Here is a 22,456-nt window from a genome sequence, read left to right as displayed (position 1 = left end):
AACTTCTGAAGTCTGAAATTAATCAAACATGCAAACAAGATGCATTGAGAATTACTGGTGATTGGAATGAGAAAGTTGACAACAAGGAAGGAAGGTCTGTAGTTGGAAAATACAGCTTTGGTGATAGAAATTATTCACTGCAAATACTTTTTTTCAAAATATAAATGGCCACTATGAGGTTGGAGTTCACCAAATGGAAAACACAGGAATTAAATCTACTATATCTGTGGAAGGAGATCATGGAAAAGCTCAACATCATCATCCAAAATAAAACCAGTAGCCAATTTCAGAACAGACCTTCAAGTTCTCCTAGGAAAGTTCAAGTTGAAGCTGAAGAAAATTAAAACCAGCCCACAAGAACCAAAATATGACCTTGAATATATCCCTCTTGTATTTGGAAGCCATATCAAGAATAGATTTGATGCATTGAACACTACTGACTGAAGATCAGATAAGTTGTGGGATGACAGCAAGATCATCAACATGAAGAAAGCAAGAGGTCATTAAAATGACAGGAAAAAAAGCAAGGACCAAAATGGATGTCAGAGGAGACTCTGAAACATGCTGTCCAATATAGATTAGCTAAAGGGAATGGAAAAAATGATGAAGGAAAGGAGCTGAACTGAAGATTTCAAAGGGTGGCTCAAGAAGACAAAGTAAAATTTTGTAATGATTTGTGCAAAGACCTGGAGTTAGCAAACCAAAATGGAAGAACACATTCGCCATTTCTCAAGCTGAAAGAAGTGAAGGAAAAATTCAAACCTTGAGTTGTAATTTTGAAGGATTCTGTGTCAAAAATATTGAATGATGCAGGAAGCATCAAAAGAAAATGGAAGGAATACACAGAGTCACTGTACCAAAAAGAAGTAATTGATGTTCAACCATTTCAGGAAGTAGCATATGACCAAGAACTGATGGTACTGAAGAAAGAATTCCAAGCTGCTCTGAAGGCATTGGCAAAAAACAAGTCTCCAGGAAATGGCAGAATACCAGTTGAGATGTTTCAACAAATGATGCAGTGCTGGAGGTACTCATTCTTCTATGCCAAGAAATTTGGAAGACAGGAGCCTGATCAATTGCCTGGAAGAGATCCATATATGTGTTCATTCCAAAGAAAGGCCTTCCAACAGAATGCAGAAATTATTGAACAGTATCATTAATATCACACTAAGGTAAAATTTTATAGAAGATCATTCAAAAGGGGTTGCAGCAGTACATCAACAGGGAATTGCCAATAATTCAAGGCAGATTCAGAAAAGGTTGTGGAATGAGGGGTATCACTGGTGATGTCAGATGGATTTTGACTGAAAGCAGAGAATATCGGAAAGATGTTTACTTGTGTTTTGTTGACTATGCAAAGGCATTTGACTGTGTGGATCATAACAAATAATACATAACATTTCAAAGAATGATAATTACAGAACACTTAATTGTGCTCATGGGGAACTCGTACATCGATGAAGAGGTGGTCATTCAAACAGAACAAGGGGATACTGAGTAATTTAAAAATCAGGAAATGTCTGTATCGTGGTTGTATCCTTTCACTATACTGATTCAATCTGTATGCTGAGCAAATAATCCAAGAAGCTGGAGCATATGAAGAAGAATGTGGCATCAGGGTTGGAGGAAGACTCATTAACAACCCGTGATGTGCAGATGATACAATCTTGCTTGCTGAAAGTGAAGAGGACTTGAAGCACTTAGTGATAAAATCAAAGACTACAACTTTCAGTATGGATTACACCTCAACATAAAGAAAACAAAAATCCTCACAACCGGACCAATAAGAACTATCATGATAAACAGGAAAAAACCTGAAGTTGTCAAGGATTTCATTTTACTTGGAATCACAATCAACACCCATTGAAGCAGCAGTCAAGAAATCAAATGATGCATTACACTGGGTAAATCTGTAAAAGATGTCTTTAAAGTATTCAAAAGAAAAGATGTCACCTTGAGGACTAAGGTGTGCCTGACTCAAGCCATGGTATTTTTTGAATGTCTAATTTGCATGTGAAAGCTGGACAATGAATGAGGAAGACCAAAGAAGAATTGATCCCTTTGAATTATAGTGTTGGGGAAGAATATTGGAAATACCATGGGCTGCCAGAAGAACAAACAAGCCTTCTTGGAAAAAGTAAAGCCACAGTGCTCCTTGGAAACCAGGATGGTGAGACTTTGTCTCACATACTTTGGTCATGTTATCAGGAGGGACCAGTCCCTGAAGAAGGGCATCGTGCTTGGTAAGGTAGAGGGTCAGTGAAAAAGAGGAAGACCCTCTATGAGACAGATTGAAACAGTGGCTGCAACAATGGGTTCAAACATAGCAATGATTTTAAGGATGGCACAGGACCAGGCAATGTTTTGTTCTGTTGTACATGGGGCCGTTCTAAGTTGGACCTGACTCAACAGCACCTAATAACAACTCACTCATATATGAAAATTAACTCAAAAGGATCAAAGATATAACATAAGAGTTAAAACTATAAAACTCTAAGAATACAACATAGAAGTAAATCTTCATGACCTTGGATTTGGCAATGGGTTCTTAGATATGACATCTAAAGCATGCACAAGAAAGAAAAACAAATTGGACTTCATCAAAATCCTAATCCGCTTAAAACTAAAATTTGATAATGTCACTCTTAAGCTTAATATTTTTCAAAAGACCCTTGTTGTCTTCAGATTAGATATAAAACTCCAAAGCATATCATATATACTTTTTCATTAAAGAATCATCTTAACTTTAATATATTTTAACATAAAATTATATATGTCTTTATATATATGTATATAGACACAGATATTTACACATATATATCTATTTAACTAAGTATGAGTAGTTGCTTAGGCATGTTTTAAATTGTCATTTTATAAAAGCATACTTATATATTTACTCTGGAAAGCACATGTGATCTCCATATTATGGAAATAAATATAATGATAGCTGTATAATCATTTGGGTTTCACATAGGTTCCCCTTAATCTGCTTGTGCATGTATCAGACATCAGTCTCATAAACTGGATTCTTTTGAGAGCTGTGTCTCTTACTGTGGTTTTATTTTTTTAAAGTTTCCTACTCAGAAAATATTTAGTGTTTGTCATAGGGAACTCAAACACAGAGAAAAGCTGTGAGTAAGCAATCTGAATCTGTATATTCACCTCCCTTTAAGCTAATCTCAACTAGATCAAAGCAATAACAAAACGCTAGGGAGGTAAGGAGAAGATAGTTATCTGAGATCTGACAATGATTTAGCCATACCACTATGCTTATGTTTACCAAAAAGCTTGATTATTTCCTCTATCCATATTTTTGAAGGAATTCTATATGCCCAGCATCACAATTATCACTGTGGATAGAAAAAAAAATCTTGCTTCCCTTAGAGCTTACAATCCAGTGAAGAGAGAAAACAACAAACCATAACAGAGTTTGAAAAGTGCCATGATGCCATCATGCTAATTGTACCTGATGATCAAGAAGCAGCAGGTATGTTGGAGGCATTGTTAAGACACGTATGCTCTAGAAAGTGCAAGATAAATTTAAGGGGCTCACCACACTAGTAAAAATGTTTGGAGATCTATTAGTATGAGGCTTCTGGAAAATTCTCTCCAAAATAAAGGACAAATTATTGTATCTCACATCCCCATCCATGAAGAAGGAAGCACATTGCCTAGTGGGCCTCTTTGGGTTCTGGAGGCAGCATATTCAACTCTTGGGTTTGCCAATACATCCCATATATTGAGTGACATGGAAAGCTTATTCAAGAGATAGAATTAGGTAATGTCCTATTTTCTTGCTTGAGTGGATTGCGGTTCCACTTATGGTGACAGAGAACACAGAAGGAAAACAGAAGTTTTGTGGGGAGGAAATGATGATCTTAGTTTGGATATGGTGCATTTGAGATATCTGTGGGACATCCAAGTAGATATGACCAAAACTCTGTTTGATATGCAAATCTGTAATACAGTACAAAGTTCCAGGTAAATATAAACTTAGGCTTTATCAGTCCAAAGATGATTGAAGCTAGTGGAATGGATAAAAGAATGTGTAGAGCATAAGATTAGAAGCAGAAGATTTAAATAATTTGCAGAAGAAAGGAGGTTTCAGAGAGGTAGGATGAATGACTGGTTCAGTGTGGTACCATGGAAACAATGGAAAGAAAGCACATCAGAGAATGGGAAGGCAAAAGAGAGAAGGAAGAGAACGAGAGGGGCAACAGTGACTGGCCCTTCTGAGTATTTAAGAAAGTTAAATTCTGAAAAGTATAGGTTGGGTTTAGCAACAAATAATTGGACCCATTCTTTTTTGGCTGTAATTTTTTTTTTTTTTTAATTGTGCTCTAGGTGAAAGTTTACAGCTCAAGTTAATTTCCCAAACAAAAATTTATACACACAAGGGTATATGACCCTAGTTGTAATCCCCACAATGTGACAGCACACTCCTTCTCTCCACCCCGGGTTTCCCGGTGTGCATTCAACCAGCTCCTATCCCTTTATGTCCTCCCATCCCATCCCTGGACAGGAGCCACCCATTTAGTCCCATGTATTTTGAGCTAAGAAGCACACTCCTCGCAAATATTATTTTATGTTTTATGTTCTTGTTGTTGTTAGGTGCCATCGAGTCGATTCTGACTCATAGCAATCCTGTGAACAACAGAACGAAACACTGCCCAGTCCTGAGCCATCCTTACAATTGTTGTTATGCTTGAGCTCATTGTTGCAGCCACTGTGTCAATCTACCTCGTTGAGGGTCTTCCTCTTTTCCGCTGACCCTGTACTCTGCCAAGCATGATGTCCTTCTCCAGGGACTGATCCCTCCTGACAACATGTCCAAAGCACGTAAGACGCAGCCTTGCCATCTTTGCTTCTAAGGAGCATTCTGGTTGTACTTCCTCCAACACAGATTTGTTTGTTCTTTTGGCAGTCCAAGGTACATTCAATATTCTTTGCCAGCACCACAATTCAAAGGCATCAATTCTTCCTCAGTCTTCCTTAGTCACTGTCCAGCTTTCACACTCATATGATGCAATTGAAAATACCATGGCTTGGATCAGGCACATCTTAGTCTTGAAGGTGACATCTTTGCTCTTCGACCCTTTAAAGAGGTCCTTTGCAGCAGATTTACCCAATGCAATACGTTATTTGATTTCTTGACTGCTGCTTCCATGGTTGTTGATTGTGGATCCATGTAAAATGAAATCCTTGACAACTTTAATCTTTTCTCCGTTTATCATAATGTTGCTCATTGATCCAGTTGTGAGGATTTTTGTTTTCTTTATGTTGAGGTGCAATCCATACTGAAGGCTGTGGTCTTTGACCTTCATTCGTAAGTGCTTCAAGTCCTCTTCACTTTCAGCAAGCAAGGTTGTGTCATCGGCATAACGCAGGTTGTTAATGAGTCTTCCTCCAATCCTAATGTCACGTTCTTCTACATATTATTCAGCTTCTCAGGTTGTTTGCTTGGCATACAGATTGAATAAATGCGGTGAAAGGATACAACCCTGATGCACACATTTTTTAACTTTAAACCATGTAATATCCCCTTCTTTTGTTTAAATGACTGTCTCTTGGTCTAAGCACAGGTTCCTCTTGAGCACAATTAAATGTTCTGGAATTCCCATTCTTCGCAATATTATCCATAACTTGTTATGATCCGCACAGTCGAATGCCTTTGCATGATCAATAAAACACAGTTAAACATCTTTCTGGTATTCTCTGCTTTCAGCCAGGATCCATCTGACATCAGCAATGATATCCCTTGTTCCATGTCCATTTCTGAACCTGGCTTGAACTTCTGGCTGTTCCTTGTTCCACTGCAACTGCTTTTGAATGATCTTCAGTAAAATTTTACTTGCCCATGATATTAATGATATTGTTTGATAATTTCCACATTTGGTTGGATCGTCTTTCTTTGGAATTGGTACAAATATGGAACTCTTCCAGTCAGGTGGCCAAGTAGCCACTTTCTTGGCATAAATGAATGAGTGCTTCCAGTGCTGCATCTCTTTGTTGAAATATGTCAATTGGTATTCCATCAATTCCTGGACCCGTGTCTTTTGCCAATGCCTTCAGTATAGCTTGGCCTCTTCCCTTGGTACCATCAGTTCTTGATCATATGCTACCTCCTGAAATAGTTGAACATCAACCAATTCTTTTTGGTACTATGACTCTGTATATTCCTTCCATCTTCTTTTGATGCTTCATGGGCCGTTTGATGTTTTCCCCATAGAATCCTTTCAATATTGCAACTCAAGGCTCAAATTTTTTCTTCAGTTCTTTCAGCTTGAGAGATGCCAAGAGTGTTCTTTCCTTTTGGTTTTCTATTTCCAGGTCTTTGCACATGTCATTATAATACTTTGTCTTCTCAAACTGCCTTTGAAATCTTCTCTTCAGCTCTTTTATTTCATCATTTCTTCCTTTTACCTTAGCTACTCTGCATTCAATAGCAACTTTCAGAGTCTCTTCTGACATCTGTTTTGGTCTTTTCTTTCCTACCTTTTTAATGACCTCTTGCTTTCTTCATGTATGATGTCCTCGTCATTCCACAACTTGTCTCATTTTCGGTCATTAGTGTTCAATGTATCAAATCTATTCTTGAGATGGTCTCTAAATTCAGGTAGAACATACTTAACATCATATTTTGGCTCTTGTGGACTTGTTCTAATTTTCTTCAACTTCAACTTGCATATAGGCAATTGATGGTTTGTTCCGGAGTCAGTCCCTGGCTTTGTTCTGACTGATATATTGAGCTTTTCCATCGTCTCTTTCACAGATGTAGTCAATTTGTTCCTGTGTATTCCATCTGGCAAGTTTTAGGTGTATAGTCATCATTTATGTTGTTGAAAGAAGTATTCGCAATGACGAAGCCGTTGATTTTGCAAAATACCATCATGCAATCTCCAGCATTGTTTGTATCACTAAGGCCATATTTTCCAACTACCAATCCTTCTCTTCTGTACATAACTAGTGTAATCCTCAAAATTATCAATCACCAGAGCAACATGTAGCTCTGGGAAGCTGCTGATACGTAGTTAAATCTTTTTTGTCCATAGTAAAAAATAATTTTTTGCTTACGTTACTCAGTGTGAGTTTTAAAAATAATATTTAAGCCTAAAATGTTAACATAATAAGTGTATTTATTCTGGGAACATTTTGAATGGTGCAAAATTATTTTATGTACAAAGTAAGTAATATTGCAGACCTTCGAGAAGAGCTGGGCAGAAGAAAACATAATAGAATGAATAGAAAGCAATTATAACTAAACTTGCTAAATCGAGAAAATATGGACATGATTTTTCTATAGAATCCTCAGTCAAAATGTTAAGTAATGGTAGCCAGGCACCATCCAGTTCTTTTAGTTTCTTGACAAAGGAAGTAGTTGTTCATGTAGGCAATTAGCCACACATTCCATATCCTCCTATTCCTGAGTCTCCTTCTTCTTCTGTTGCTCCAGACAAATAGAGACCAATTGTTATGCCTTGGATGGCTTTGAAAAGCCTAGGCACTGTACATCAAAAGGGGTAAAATGCAGTACAGAATTTCATATTCTAATGGACTCCAGACATCCTGGAGCCATGAAGGTTGGAAGAAACCCTGAAAGTGTTGCCCTGAGACAATCTTTAATCTTTAAACCAAAAATATCCCCTGAAGTCTTCTTAAAACCAAACAACAGGTTAGAGGAACTAGTAAAAAACATGTGCCTTGAACATTATGTTCTTTCCCAAACAAACCCAGTGCTTTCTAGTTGATTCTGACTCGTAGTGACCCTATAGGATAGAGTAGAGCTGCCCCATAGTGTTTCCAAGGAGCACCTGGTGGATTCGAACTTCCAACCCTATGGTTAACAGCCATAGCACTTAAGTACTACACTGCCAGGGTTGTATATACAGTATCAAATTGATAACAGCCACTTGAAAGATTAGATAGAAACCTTAAGGGGGAATGAATTTATGCCAACAGGGAAGCAAGGACTTAGAAAATGAGGGTGAGAATGGTTGCACAACTCAAAGAATGTAATCAATATCATTAAATGGTATGTGTAGAAACTTGAATTGGTGTGTGTTTGGGTGTGTATATTCTCAGCAACAACAACAAAATAAATTAAAAAAAGAAAACTATGGACAAAAAAAAGATAAAAGTAGAAAGTATCCACAATTAATATTTTAGCAACAGGGATTAATTTGGATGAAACATATGCTATTTCATCATTAGAGCTAATTTGTTGCTTAATTTATTAGAATTTCTACTCAATTACATTACATACCTTTACTAAGCCTGTAGTTAATATTCAGTCTGCAAAATGATCTTCTAGTAAATATCCAAGCCTTCAGCTGTGGTGTATTATTAAAAATACTTTAATAAAAAAAAAAAAAGTCTGGTGTATTTTAAAATTTTATTTATTTTTTAAAATTAGACCTATTACTGCACTCCATACCTTACGTTGAATTAAATTGTTTATATTATATGTTCCAGACATTATCATCACCATTTTGTCTCCTCTTTCTAATGGTGTAACACAGTTGGAAAAAAAGAAAATTTAAAATATTAAAAACTGCTATTGACATGAAGTAGATGCATAAGACAAAAGTCATAGGTATACATATCATAGTTCTGTGCTAGGCTTACAAAACTGGACTCAGATATATATTTCTGTGGGTTGTGTTAGACCAATGCACCAATTTTTAAGTATCCTACCTCCCTGCTCTGACTAGAGAAACTTATTAGTGGGAATAGGAACACGTTGTATTTCTCTAGTGCTTTTAGGATCTCAAATACTCTATAAACCTATAATAAATTAGAGTTTTTATAGCACAACTTTGAAGTAATTATAATCCATTAGGAGCAAAACTAAAGGTGACATAGGAAAACTTCAGTTATCCAGAAATCTCAGGAGTTCATTTATTCAGTATGATTCTTTTCTGTTTACCTTCTTTAAGCACCAAAACATTTTAATTTCAATATTGTTTTTGGCATTTTTTTTTTTTCAAAATGAAATACAAACTTCCCAGAGTTTAAAAAAAGTTTCTGTTTTTACAAAAATAATGCCCAGTATGTAGGTTAAAAATGCAAATAGCATCTCAGAATATATGATAAACATAAGCAGACCTCTGTTCGTCCATATCAATCCTCAATTCTAGTTCCTCAGAGGAAACTAAGTACAAATATTTACCTCTATTTATTTATGTAATTTGACTATGTTGTTGTTTCTTGCCAGGCGCTCCTTGGAAACTCTATGGGGCAGTTCTACTCCATCCTATAGGGCCGCTATGAGTCGCAATCGACTTGACGGCAATGGGTTTGGTTTTGGGTTTGGTTGTTTCTTGATTTATCAGTTTTAGACTGTGTATACTGCCTTTTATTGTGAAAGAGCATAATCTACCTCATTTATACCACCACCCATATCAACTTCCCATTTTATTATCCCATCAATATAGTTATCTGACAATTTGATAAATTAATTTTTGCTTTTTATTTTATTGTAATTACATTAATATTATTCACAGCAGAACCACATAATACATGTTAGGGTTACATTTCCTTTCTTGATCATTTTTTTTTCCCCTCCAGTTAAAACTTGCTTCGTATTTTCAATGCACCTATCAATCCAGTCCCAAACTTTCTAAAACTCTCAATATGATCATATACATTCTCTTTCATTGTTATTTTCTATTTTTTTAACAACGTTATTGAAATGTAATTGACATACAATAAGCACTACAATTTAAAGTCTATGATTTGATAAATTTTGGCATTTTTTTTTTATAGTCCTAGGAAACCATCTCCACAATCAATATAATAATCACCTCCATCCTGCTCCTTTGTAACCCCTCCGTCTGCTCCTTCCTCCCTCCAGACCCCTTCCTCAGGCAGCTCTGATCTGCTTTCTGACACTACACATTGCTTTGCTTTTTCAAAAATTATTTATAAATGGAATTTTACACTGTCAACACTTTTTTGGTCTGATTTCTTGGAAAAATTATTTTGATAATTATCCATTTTATAAAAACCATAAAACCTGTTGCCACCGAGTCAATTCTGACTCAGAGCGACCCTATGGGACTGAGTGGAACTGCTCCACAGGGTTTTCAAGGAGCATCTGGTGGATTTGAACTGCCGACCTTTTGGTTAGCAGCCAAACTCTTAACCACTAAGCCACCAGGGTATCCAATACCTGTTAGAGCATCTATCAATTGTGCATTCATTTTATTGCTGGATGGAATTCCCTAGTATAAAAATACAGAGTTTATTTATTCATTTGCCTCTTGATGGAAATTGGGCTATTTTCAGTTTTTGGTTTTTACAATAGAGGTGCTATGAACGTTCTTATATAAATCTTTTGTGGATGTATACATTCACCTCTCTAAGGTAAATACCTAACAGTAGGATGATTGGATACTATAGTAGGTATGCATTTACTTTTTTTAAAATTATCATAATATTTTCTCAAATGGTTGTACCATTTTAAATTTCCACTAGCAGTTATGTGAGAGTTGTAACCCTCCATATCCTCACCAAATGACCTATGGTGTGACTTTCAGCTACTCTTTTTAACTGTATCTGTTCATACAGGTGTGAGGTATCGTATTATGGTTTTAATTTCCCTAATTACTAATGACATTGAATATTTTTTCATGTGCTTATTTGGTATCCATATATCTTCTTTGACAAAGTGCCTGTTCAAAGATTTTACCCATTTTTATTGAGTTGCATTTTGTTTTTAGTTATTAAGCTTTGAGAATTCTTTGCATATCCTGCATGCAAATTCTTTATTGGACATAAGATTTAAAAATATTTTCTCATTATCTGTGGCTCACCTTTTTGTTCTTTTCACAGTGTTTTTAGAAGAGCAGAAATTTTAAATTTTGATGTAGCCCAATTTATCATTTTTTCTTACGTAAATCTTTTTTTATTTTTTTATCTGAGAAATCTTTGCCTAACCCAAGGTTGAAAAAATTTCTCCAATGTTTTCTTCTGGAAGTTTTATAATTTACATTTAATCTCTGATTAAACTGACTTAATTTTTGCATATGACATGAAGAATGGACTGAAGTTCATTTTTTCAATATGGGTACCCAAAAGTTCCAGCATAATTTGTTGAAAATATTATCTTTTCTCCACTAAATTGTCTTTGCACCTTTGTCAGAAATTGGTTGTCTGAATATGTATAGGCCTTTTTCTGTACTCTCTATTCTGTCTCATTGATCTATTTGCCTGTCCCTACCATAGTAAAACAGCTGTCCCAAAAGCATTGTATTCCACATCGATGTTTGATGGTGAGATCTGTGTACAATAGGGTTGCCTCAAACTTAACTTGAAACCAGCCCAGAATGCTGGAGGAGGCAGTCCTTCAGTGAAACACAATCTTCTTTTTTAAAGAAACAAACAATTTCACTATATGTTTGATTAGGAAATCAATATTGATGAAATTTTTGAAATAAATCTTGGAAGTTTGGAGGGAAAAAGCAGTTGGCATGTAGAAGACCTATGCATGAGTAAAAAAAAAATGCTATTAATAATTCCAGAGACTATAAAATTATAGTAGAAATTAATCATAATAAATGAACACTGGCTAAGCAGTGAAAAATACTCTGTAGTCATAAAAAATAAACATTAACTCTTCATTTAGAAACAAATTATCTGAGGTATATTTGTGAAAATGGTTGAAGTGGCAAATGTTTTTGTTATACATTGTTGTTGTTGGATGCTGTGCAGTTGGTTTCAACTCATAGCGACCCTATGTACAACAGAATGAAATACTGCCCAGTCCTGGGCCATCCTCACAATTGCTGTTGTGTTTGAGCCCATTTTTGCAGCCACTGTGTCAACCCATCTTGTTGATGATCTTCCTCTTTTTCATTGACCCTCTATTTTACCAGCATACAGATTGAATAGGTATGGTGAAAGGATACAACCCTGATGCATACCTTTCCTGACTTTAAACGGCACAGTATCACCTTGTACTATTGTAATGACTGTCTCTTGATCTATGTACGGGTTCCTCATGAGTGCAATTAAGTGTTCTGGAATTTCCATTCTTCTCAATGTTAACCATAACAGGGATCAGTCCCTGGAGAGGACATCATGCATGGTAAAATAGAGGGTCAGCGAAAAAGAGGAAGACCCTCAATGAGATGGATTGATACAGTGGCTGCAACAATAGGCCTAATCACAACAACAAATTTACCAAGCATGATGTCCTTCTCCAGGGACTGATCCCTCCTGATAACATGTCCAAAATATGTGAGACGAAGTCTCGCCATCCTCACTTCTAAGGAACATTCTGGCTGTACTTCTTCCAGATTTATTTGTTCTTTTGGTAGTCCATGGTATATTCAACATTCTTCACAAACACCATAATTCAAAGGCATCAATTCTTCTTCTGCCTTCCTTATTCACTGTCCAGCTTTGCATGCATATGAGGCTAGTAAAAACAGCATGGCTTGGGTCAGGCACACCTTAGTCCTTAAAGTGACATCTTTGCTTTTTAACATTTTAAAGAGGTCTTTTGCAGCAGATTCACCCAAAGCAATACATCATTTGATTTCTTGACTGCTGCTTCCATGCATGTTGATTGTGAATTCAAGTAAAATGACATCCTTGACAACTTCAATGTTGCCTCAGTTTACCACGATGTGGCCTATTGGTCCAGTTGTGAGGATTTTTGTTTTCTCTATGTTGAGGTATAATCCACACTGAAGGCTGTAGTCTTTGATCTTCATCAGTAAGTACAAGTTATTTTTACTTTCATCAAGCAAGGTTGTGTCCTCTCTGACTAAGGACTTCGTGGTCTACTTCTGACAAAATCAGTTGTTATATATATTTTACCACAATTAAAAAAAAATGACAGAACTATTTTGGGATGGGAGAGGACCCATGAGAGTAGTGTAATAAAGTATGTTGTCCACTAGCATTACATGAAGTCAATAGGTACTATTTAGAATAGATAAAACACAAAGTAATAAAAAGCATACTTTTTATTATGTGAATATACATAGCAGAAAAAAAATGCTAAACGATCTAGAAGTGGTAGTTTCTGTAAGTTGGCCTTCGGTTTATAGTAGTGTGGGAGTAGTTAGCAGCTATTTTCCATTAAAAAGGTATTTTAGTGGCAGTGGATTTTTAAAAAAACATATGCGTATGTGTATTTTGAGTAAAAGTAAAAACACATTTTCATTAAAAGTAAATAAAACACAAACACAAGCATGAATAAGGGTTAAAAAGACACAAAGTTTAAAAAAGAGTTGACATAATAAAAACCAAATAAAACTATATTCGAGCAATAAATACAAGATATAAACTTAAAAATATCTAACAAAACAAAAAAAAGGTGCAGGTAGAAAGAGAATAAAAGTGTAAACAAGTTGAAATTAGGGACACTGTTTCAAAACAAATCTTGAAAACATTTAAAAATAAGAGAATAATTTCTACAAACATATTTTAAAATTTCAATGAAACTGATTTTCTGTTAATACGAAATTATCAAAATGATCTCAAGAAGCAGTCCATAAGGGACACACCTATTGACATGGCTAAAGAGCAATAGTGACAGCAATAAATGCTGAGAAGTATGCAGAGAAACAAAATCACTAATACATATGTAAAATGTAGAATGATAACAGCCACTCTAGAAAAGTTTGACAGTTTCTTTAAAAACAAAACATTCAGCTACCATATTACCTAAAAATCGCATCCTTGGGTATTTCTTCCAGAAAAATGGAAATTTATATTCATACAGAAACCCGTACATGGATATTTATAGCAACTTTACTAATATTAACCAAAAACTGGAAACAACCACAGTGTCTTTCAACTAGTGAATGGTTAAAAAGTGTGTGGTATACCGATACCATGGAATGCAAAAAAAAAAAAAAGAGAGAGAGAAGAAAAAACAAACTCGTTGTCATGAAGTTTTTTCTGTCTCATGGTGACCCCATGTATTACAGAATAGAACTGCTCCACAGGGTTTTCTTGGCTGTAATCTTTACTCAAGCAGATTGCCGGACCTTTTTTCCTTGGTTGCACTGGATTGGTTGGAACCACCAACCTTTAGGTTAGTGGTCAAGCACAAACTGGTGCATACAACAATGTGGAGGAATCTCCAAATATCCTTGTGGTGATGGAAATGCTCTATATATTGACTGTATCAATGCCAGTATCCTGTTGTTACATTGTACAATAGTTCTACAAGATGTTACCATTGGGAGAAACTAAGTAAAGGGTAAGGAGCCCTGGTGTAGCAGTGGTTAAGCACTCAACTGCTAATGGAAAAGTCAGGAGTTCCAGCCCATCAGCACTCTGAGACAGAAAGATGTGACAGTTTGCTTCTGAAAGGTTAAAGCCTAGGAAACCTTATGGGGCAGTTCTACTCTGTTCCATACAGTTGCTATGATTCAGAATCAACTCAACAGCATTGGGCTGTAATGGAGGTAAAGGATACAAGGGATCTTTCTGTGTTACTTTTTTTCTTTTTTAAAAAAATTTTATTGTGTTTTAGGTGAAAGTCTATAGTGTAAATTAGTTCTTTATTCAAAAATTTATACACAAATTCTTTTGTGACATTAGTTGCAATAACTACAATGTATTAGCACTGTCCCCCTCTCCCTTTCCACCCTGGATTTTCTGTGTCCATTTGCCCAGTTTTCCTCTCCCTTCCTGCCTTCTCATCTTTGCTTTTGGGCAGGTGTTGCCCATTTGGTCTCATATACTTGATAGAAATAAGAAGCACACCCCTACCATGTATTACTGTGTGTTTTATGGCCCTGTCTAATCTTTGGCTGAAAGGTGGCTTCAGTTCTGAGTTATCAGGGTGTCAGTGGACATAGTCTCGGGGGTTCCTCCAGTCTCTGTCAGACCAGGAAGCCTGCTTTTTTTTTGGCACTTGAACTTCGTTCTACATTTTTCTCCTCATCTGTCCAGGATCCTCTGCTGTGATCCCTGTCAGGGTGGTCAGTGGAGGTGACTCGGCACCATCTTGCTCTTCTGGGCTCAGGCTGGTGGAAGCTGTGGTTTATGCAGTCCATTAGTCCTTTGAACTAATATTTTCCTTGGATCTTTGGTTTTCTTCATTCGCCTTTGCTCCAATCATGAAGTGACCAATAGATGTATCTTAGATGGCTGCTTGCAAGCTTTTAAGACCCCAGGCACTACTCATCAAATTACGATATAGAACACTTTATGAACTATGTTATGCCAGTTGACTTAGGTGTTCCCTGAGACTACGGTTCCCAGTCCTCTGCCCCAGTAACTTGGTCCCTAATGGTGTTTGGATGTGTCTAGGAAGCTTCTATGACTTTGCCTAAGTCAAGTTGTGCTGCCTTCCCCTATATTGTGTGTTGTCTCTCTTTACACCAAAGTTAACATTTGTCTACTATCTACGTTAGTAATTTCCCCCTCCCCAGCCCCTTTTCCTTCATAACAATCAAATATTGTTTGTTTTTTTTTCTGTGTGAATACATTTTCTTGGGTTTTTATAATAGTGGTCTCATACAATATTTGTCCTTTTGTTATTGGCTTCTTTCACTCAGCATAATACCTTCCATGTTGTGAAATGTTTTGAGAATTCATCACTGTTCTTTATCGTTGAGTAGTATTTCATTGTGTGTATGTACAATTTGTTTATCCATTCATGTGTTGATGGGTACTTAGGTTTTTTCCATCTTTTTGCTATTGTGAATAATGCTGTAATGAACATGGGCGTGCATATGTCTATTCATGTGATGGCTCTTATTTCTCTAGGATATATTGGTGAGTCATATGGTATTTCTATTTCTTTCTTTTTAAGGAGGTGACATATTATTTTCCATTGTAACTGTACCATTTTACATCCCCACCAGCAGTGCATAAGAGTTTCAAACTCCCCAAAATCTCTCCAACATTTGTCATTTTATGATTTTTTGATTTGTGCTAGTAATGTTGGAGTGAGATGGTACCTTATTGTAGTTTTGATTTACATTTCTTGAGTGGCTAATGATCCCCCATGTGCCTTCACTTTGTCATACTGTGGGGGCTTGTGTGTTGCTGTGATGCTGGAAGCTGTGCCACCGGCGTTCAGATATCAGCAGGGTCACCCATGGAGGACAGGTTTCAGCTGAGCTTCCAGACTAAGACATACTAGGAAGAAGGACCCAGTAGTCTATTTCTGAAAAGAATTAGCCAGTGAAAACCTTATGAGTAGCAGCGGAACATCGTCTGATATAGTGCTGGAAGATGAGCCCCCCAGGTTGAAAGGCACTCAAAAGATGACTGGGGAAAAGTTGCCTCCTCAAAGTAGAGTCAACCTTAATGATATGGATGGAGTAAAGCTTTTGGGACCTTCATTTGCTGACGTGGTGTGACTCAAAATGAGAAAAAACAGCTGCAAATATCCATTAATAATCAGAACCTGGAATGTACAAAGTATGAATCTAAGAAAAGTTGAAATCATCAAAAATGAAATGGAACGCATAAACATTGATATCCTAGGCATTAGTGAGCTGAAATGGACTGGTATTGGCCATTTTGAGTTGGACAATCATATAGTCTACTATGCTGGGAATGACAACTTGAAGAGGAATGGTGTTGCATTCATCATCAAAAAGAATGTTTCAAGATCTATCCTGAACTACAACGCCGTCAATGATAGGATATTATCCCCATGCCTACAAGGAAGACTGGTTAATATGACTATTATTCAAATTTATGCACCAACCACTAGGGCCAAAGATGAAGCAATAGAAGATTTTTATCAGCTGCTGCAGTCTGAAATTACAATCAAGATGCGTTGATAATTACTGGCAATTGGAATGTGAAAGTTTGAAACTAAGAAGAAGGATCAGTAGTTGGAAAATATGGCTTCTGTGATAGAAACAATGCCAGAGAACAAATGATAGAATTTTGCAAGACCAACGACTTCTTCTTTGCAAATATCTTCTTTCACCAACGTAAATGGTGACCATACACATGGACCTCACCAGATGTAACACACAGAAATCAAATTGACTACATTTGTGGAAAGAGATGATGGAAAAGCTCAATATCATCAGTCAGAACAAGGTCAGAGGCTGACTGTGCAACAGACCATCAATTGCTCATATGCAAGTTCAAGCTGAAACTGAAGAAAATCAGACCAAGTCCACAAGAGCCAAAATATGACCTTGAGTATATCCCACCTGAATTTAGAGACCATCTCAAGAACAGATTTGATGCATTGAACACTAGTGACTAAAGACCAGATGAGTTGTGGAAGGATATCAAGGACATCATCCATGAAGAAAGCAAGAGGTCATTGAAAAGACAGGAAAGAAACAAAAGACCAAGATGGATGTCAGAGAAGACTCTGAAATTTGCTCTCGAAAGTCGAGCAGCTAAAGAAAAGGAAGAATTGCTGAAGTAAAAAAACTGAACAGAAGATTTCAAAGGGCGGCTAGAGAAGACAAAGTAAAGTATCATAGTGACATGTACGAAGAGCTGGAGATGGAAAACCAAAAGGGAAGAACATGCTCAGCGTTTCTCAAGCTGAAAGAACTGAAGAAAAAATTCAAGCCTCGAGTTGCAATAGTGAAGGATTCTATGGGAAAGATATTAAATGATGCAGGAAGCATCAAAAGAAGATGGAAGGAATACACAGAGTCATTATACCAAAAAGAATTAGTCGATGTTCAATCATTTCAAGAGGTGGCATATGATCAGGAACCGATGGTACTGAAGGAAGAAGTCCAAGCTGCTCTGAAGGCACTGGTGAAAAACAAGTCTCCAGGAATTGATGGAATATCAATTGAGATGTTTCAACAAACAGATGCAGCGCTGGAGGTGCTCACTCGTCTATGCTGAGAAATATGGAAGACAGCTTCCTGGCCAACTGACTGGAAGAGATCCATATTTATGCCTATTCCCAAGAAAGGTGATCCAACCAAATGTGGAAATTATAGAACAATATCATTAATATCACATGCAAGCAAAATTCTGCTGAAAATCATTCAAAAACAGCTGCAGCAGTGTATCAACAGGGAACTGCCAGAAATTCAGGTCAGTTTCAAAAGAGGACGTGGAACCAGGGATATCATTGCTGATGTCAGATGGGTCCTGGCTGAAAGCAGAGAATACCAGAAGGATGTTTACCTGTGTTTTATGGATTATGCAAAGGCATTCGACTGTGTGGATCATTACAAACTATGGATAATATTGCAAAGAATGGGAATTCCAGAACACTTAATTGTGCTCATGAGGAAACTTCACATAGATCAAGAGGCAGTTGTTTGGACAGAACAAGGGGATACTGATTGATTAAAAGTCAGGAAAGGTGTGCGTCAGGGTTGTATTCTTTCACCATACCTATTCAATCTGTATGCTGAGCAAATAATATGAGAAGCTGGACTATATGAAGAAGAACTGGGCATCAGGATTGGAGGAAGACTCATTAACAACCTGTGTTATGCAGATGACACAACCTTCCTTGCTGCAAATGAAGAAGACTTGAAGTGCTTACGAATGAAGATCAAAGACCACAGACTTCAATATGGATTGCACCATAAAGAAAACAAAAATCCTCAGAATTAGACCAATGAGCAACATCTTGATAAACGGAGAAAAGATTGAAGTTGTCAAGGATTTCATTTTACTTGGATCCATGATCAACAGCCATGGAAGCAGCAGTTAAGAAATCAAAAGACCCACTGCATTGTGTAAATCTGCTGCAAAGGACCTCTTCAAAGTGTTGAAGAGCAAAGATGTCACCTTGAAGACTAAGGTGTGCGTGACCCAAGCCATTGTATTTTCAATTGCATCATATGCATGTGAAAGCTGGACAATGAATAAGGAAGACTGAAGAAGAATTGACACCTCTGAATTGTGGTGTTGGTAAAGAATATACCATGGACTGCCAAAAGAACAAACGAATCTGTCTTAAAAGAAGTACAATCAGAATGCTCCTTAGAAGCAAGGATGGTGAGACTGCGTCTTACATACTTTGGACATGTTGTCAGGAAGGATCAGCCCCTGGAGAAGGAAGTCATGCTTGGCAGAGTACAGGGTCAGCGGAAAAGAGGAAGACCCGCAACTATGTGGACTGACACAGGGGCTGCAACAATGAGCTCAAGCATAGCAACAATTGTAAGGATGGCTCAGGACCAGGCCGTGTTTCATTCTGTTGTGCATAGGGTCGGTATGAGTCGGAACATACTCGACAGTACCTAACAACAACAACAAATGGCTAATGATAGTGAGCATTTCCTATCTGCTGGCCACTTGAATGTCTTTTTTTGGTGAAGTGCCGGTTCATATCCCTTGCCCATTTTTTAATTGGGTTATTTGTGTTTTTGTTATTGAGGTGTTGAAGCATTCTAGAGATTCAAGTGATTAGACCCTTGTTGGATATGCCATAGCCAAATGTTTTTCCCAGCCTTTAGGCTCTCTTTTTACTCTTTCAGTAAAGTCTTTTGATGAGTATAAGTGTTTAATTGTTAGTGGCTCCCAGTTATCTAGTTTATCTGCTGGTGTTTTTGCATTCTTAGTTATTGTTTGTAGTGTATTTATGCCGTGTATTAAAGTCTCTAATGTCCCTATTTTTTCTTTCATGATCTTTATACTTTTAGGGGACTTTCTTTGGGGGGTCTAAATGCGGTTTGTTGAGATTCTTGGATGGTCAGATTTTTCATCTTTCATATTTGGCAAGTTTTCTCCCAGCAATCATCAACATTCTTCTCTGTGCTTTCCATTTTCTCCTTCTGTTCTGGAACTCTGATCGGGTGCAATTTTTTTTTTTTTTTAACTTTTATTGAGCTTCAAGTGAATGTTTACAAATCAAGTCAAACTGTCACATATAAGTTTATATACACCTTACTTCATACTCCCACTTGCTCTCCCCCTAATGTCAGCCCTTCCAGTCTCTCCTTTCGTGACAATTTTGCCAGCTTTCAACTCTCTCTATCCTCCCATCCCCCCTCCAGACAAGAGATACCAACACAGTCTCAAGTGTCCACCTGATACAAATAGCTCACTCTTCATCAGCATCTCTCTCCTACCCACTGTCCAGTCCCTTCCATGTCTGATGAGTTGTCTTTTGGAATGGTTTCTGTTCTGGGCCAACAGAAGGTTTGGGGTCCATGACCTCTGGGATTCCTCTAGTCTCAGTCAGACCATTAAGTATGGTCTTTTTATGAGAATTTAGGGTCTGCATCCCACTAATCTCCTGCTCCCTCAGGGGTTCTCTGTTGTGCTCCCTGTCAGGGCAGTCATCGGTTGTGGCCGGACACCAACTAGTTCTTCTGGTCTCAGGATGATGTAAGTCACTGGTTCCTGTGGCTCTTTCTGTCTCTTGGGCTCATAGTTATCGTGTGACCTTGGTGTTCTTCTCTTTCCTTTATCCAGGTGGGTTGAGACCAACTGATGCATCTTAGATGGCCGCTTGTTAGCATTAAAGACCCCAGATGCCACATTTCAAAGTGGGATGCAGAATGTTTTCGTAATAGAATTATTTTGCCAATTGACTTAGAAGTCCCCTTAAACCATGGTCCCCAAACCCCTGCCATTGCTCCACTGACCTTTGAAGCATTCAGTTTATCCTGGAAACTTCTTTGCTTTTGGTCCAGTCCAGTTGAGCTGACCTTCCATGTATTGAGTATTGACCTTCCCTTCACCTAAAGCAGTTCTTATCTACTAACTAATCAGTAAAAAGCCCTCTCCCACCTTCCCTCCCTCCCCGCCTCATAACCACAAAAGTATGTGTTCTTCTCAGTTTATACTATTTCTCAAGATCTTATAATAGTGGTCTTATACAATATTTGTCCTTTTGTCTCTGACTAATTTCACTCAGCATAATGCCTTCCAGGTTCCTCCATGTTATGAAATGTTTCACAGATTCTTCACTGTTCTTTATGGATGCGTAGTATTCCATTGTGTGAATATAACACTATTTATCCATTCACCTGTTGAGGGACACCTTGTTTGCTTCCAGCTTTTTCTATTGTAAACAGAGCTGCAATAAACATGGGTGTGCATATATCTGTTTGTGTGAAGGCTCTTGTTTCTCTAGGGTAGATTCCGAGGAGTGGGATTTCTGGGTTGTATGGTAGTTCTAACTTTTTAAGATAACGCCAAATAGATTTCCAAAGTGGTTGTACCATTTTACATTCCCACCAGCAGTGTATAAGAGTTCCAATCTCTCCGCAGCCTCTCCAACATTTATTATTTTGTGTTTTTTGGATTAATGCCAGCCTTGTTGGAGTGAGATGGAATCTCATCGTAGTTTTAATTTGCATTTCTCTAATGGCTAATGATCGAGAGCATTTTCTCGTGTATCTGTTAGCTGCCTGAATATCTTCTTTAGTGAAGTGCGTGTTCATCTCCTTTGCCCACTTCTTGATTGGGTTGTTTCTCTTTTTGTGGTTGAGTTTTGACAGAATCATGTAGATTTTAGAGATCAGGCGCTGGTCGGAGATGTCATAGCTGAAAATTCTTTCCCAGTCTGTAGGTGGTGTTTTTACTCTTTTGGTGAAGTCTTTAGATGAGCATAGGTGTTTGATTTTTAGGAGCTCCCAGTTATCTGGTTTCTCTTCATCATTTTTGGTAATGTTTTGTATTCTGTTTATGCCTTGTATTAGGGCTCCTAACGTTGTCCCTATTTTTTCTTCCATAATCTTTATCGTTTTAGTCTTTATGTTTAGGTCTTTGATCCACTTGAAGTTAGTTTTTGTGCATGGTGTGAGGTATGGGTCCTGTTTCATTTTTTTGCAAATGGATATCCAGTTATGCCAGCACCATTTGTTAAAAAGACTATCTTTTCCCCAATTAACTGACACTGGTCTTTTGTCAAATATCAGCTGTTCATATGTGGATGGATTTATATCTGGGTTCTAAATTCTGTTCCATTGGTCTATGTGCCTGTTGTTGTACCAGTACCAGTCTGTTTTGACTACTGTGGCTGTATAATAGGTTCTGAAATCAGGTAGAGTGAGGTCTCCCACTTTCTTCTTCTTTTTCAGTAATGCTTTACTTATCTGAGGCTTCTTTCCCTTCCATATGAAGTTGGTGATTTGTTTCTCCATTACATTAAAAAATGACATGGGTATTTGGATCGGAAGTACATTTTATGTATAGATGGCTTTTGGTAGAATAGATATTTTTGCTATGTTAAGTCTTCCTATCCATGAGCAAGGTATGTTTTTCCACTTAAGTATGTCCTTTTTAGTTTCTTGTAGTAGTACTTTGTAGTTTTCTTTGCATAGGGCTTGTACATCTTTGGTAAGATTTATTCCTAATTATTTTATCTTCTTGGGGGCTACTGTGAATGGTATGGATTTGGTGATTTCCTCTTCGATGTTCTTTTTGTTGATGTAGAGGAATCCAAGTGATTTTTTGTATATTTATCTTATAACCTGAAACTCTGCCGAACTCTTCTATTAGTTTCAGGAGTTTTCTGGAGGATTCCTTAGGGTTTTCTGTGTATAAGATCATGTCATCTGCAAATAGAGATAATTTTACT

Source organism: Elephas maximus, chromosome 9 (assembly GCF_024166365.1).
Source record: "Elephas maximus indicus isolate mEleMax1 chromosome 9, mEleMax1 primary haplotype, whole genome shotgun sequence".
In the NCBI taxonomy this organism is placed as follows: Eukaryota; Metazoa; Chordata; class Mammalia; order Proboscidea; family Elephantidae; genus Elephas; species Elephas maximus.
Note: the sequence above shows the minus strand (reverse complement) of the source record.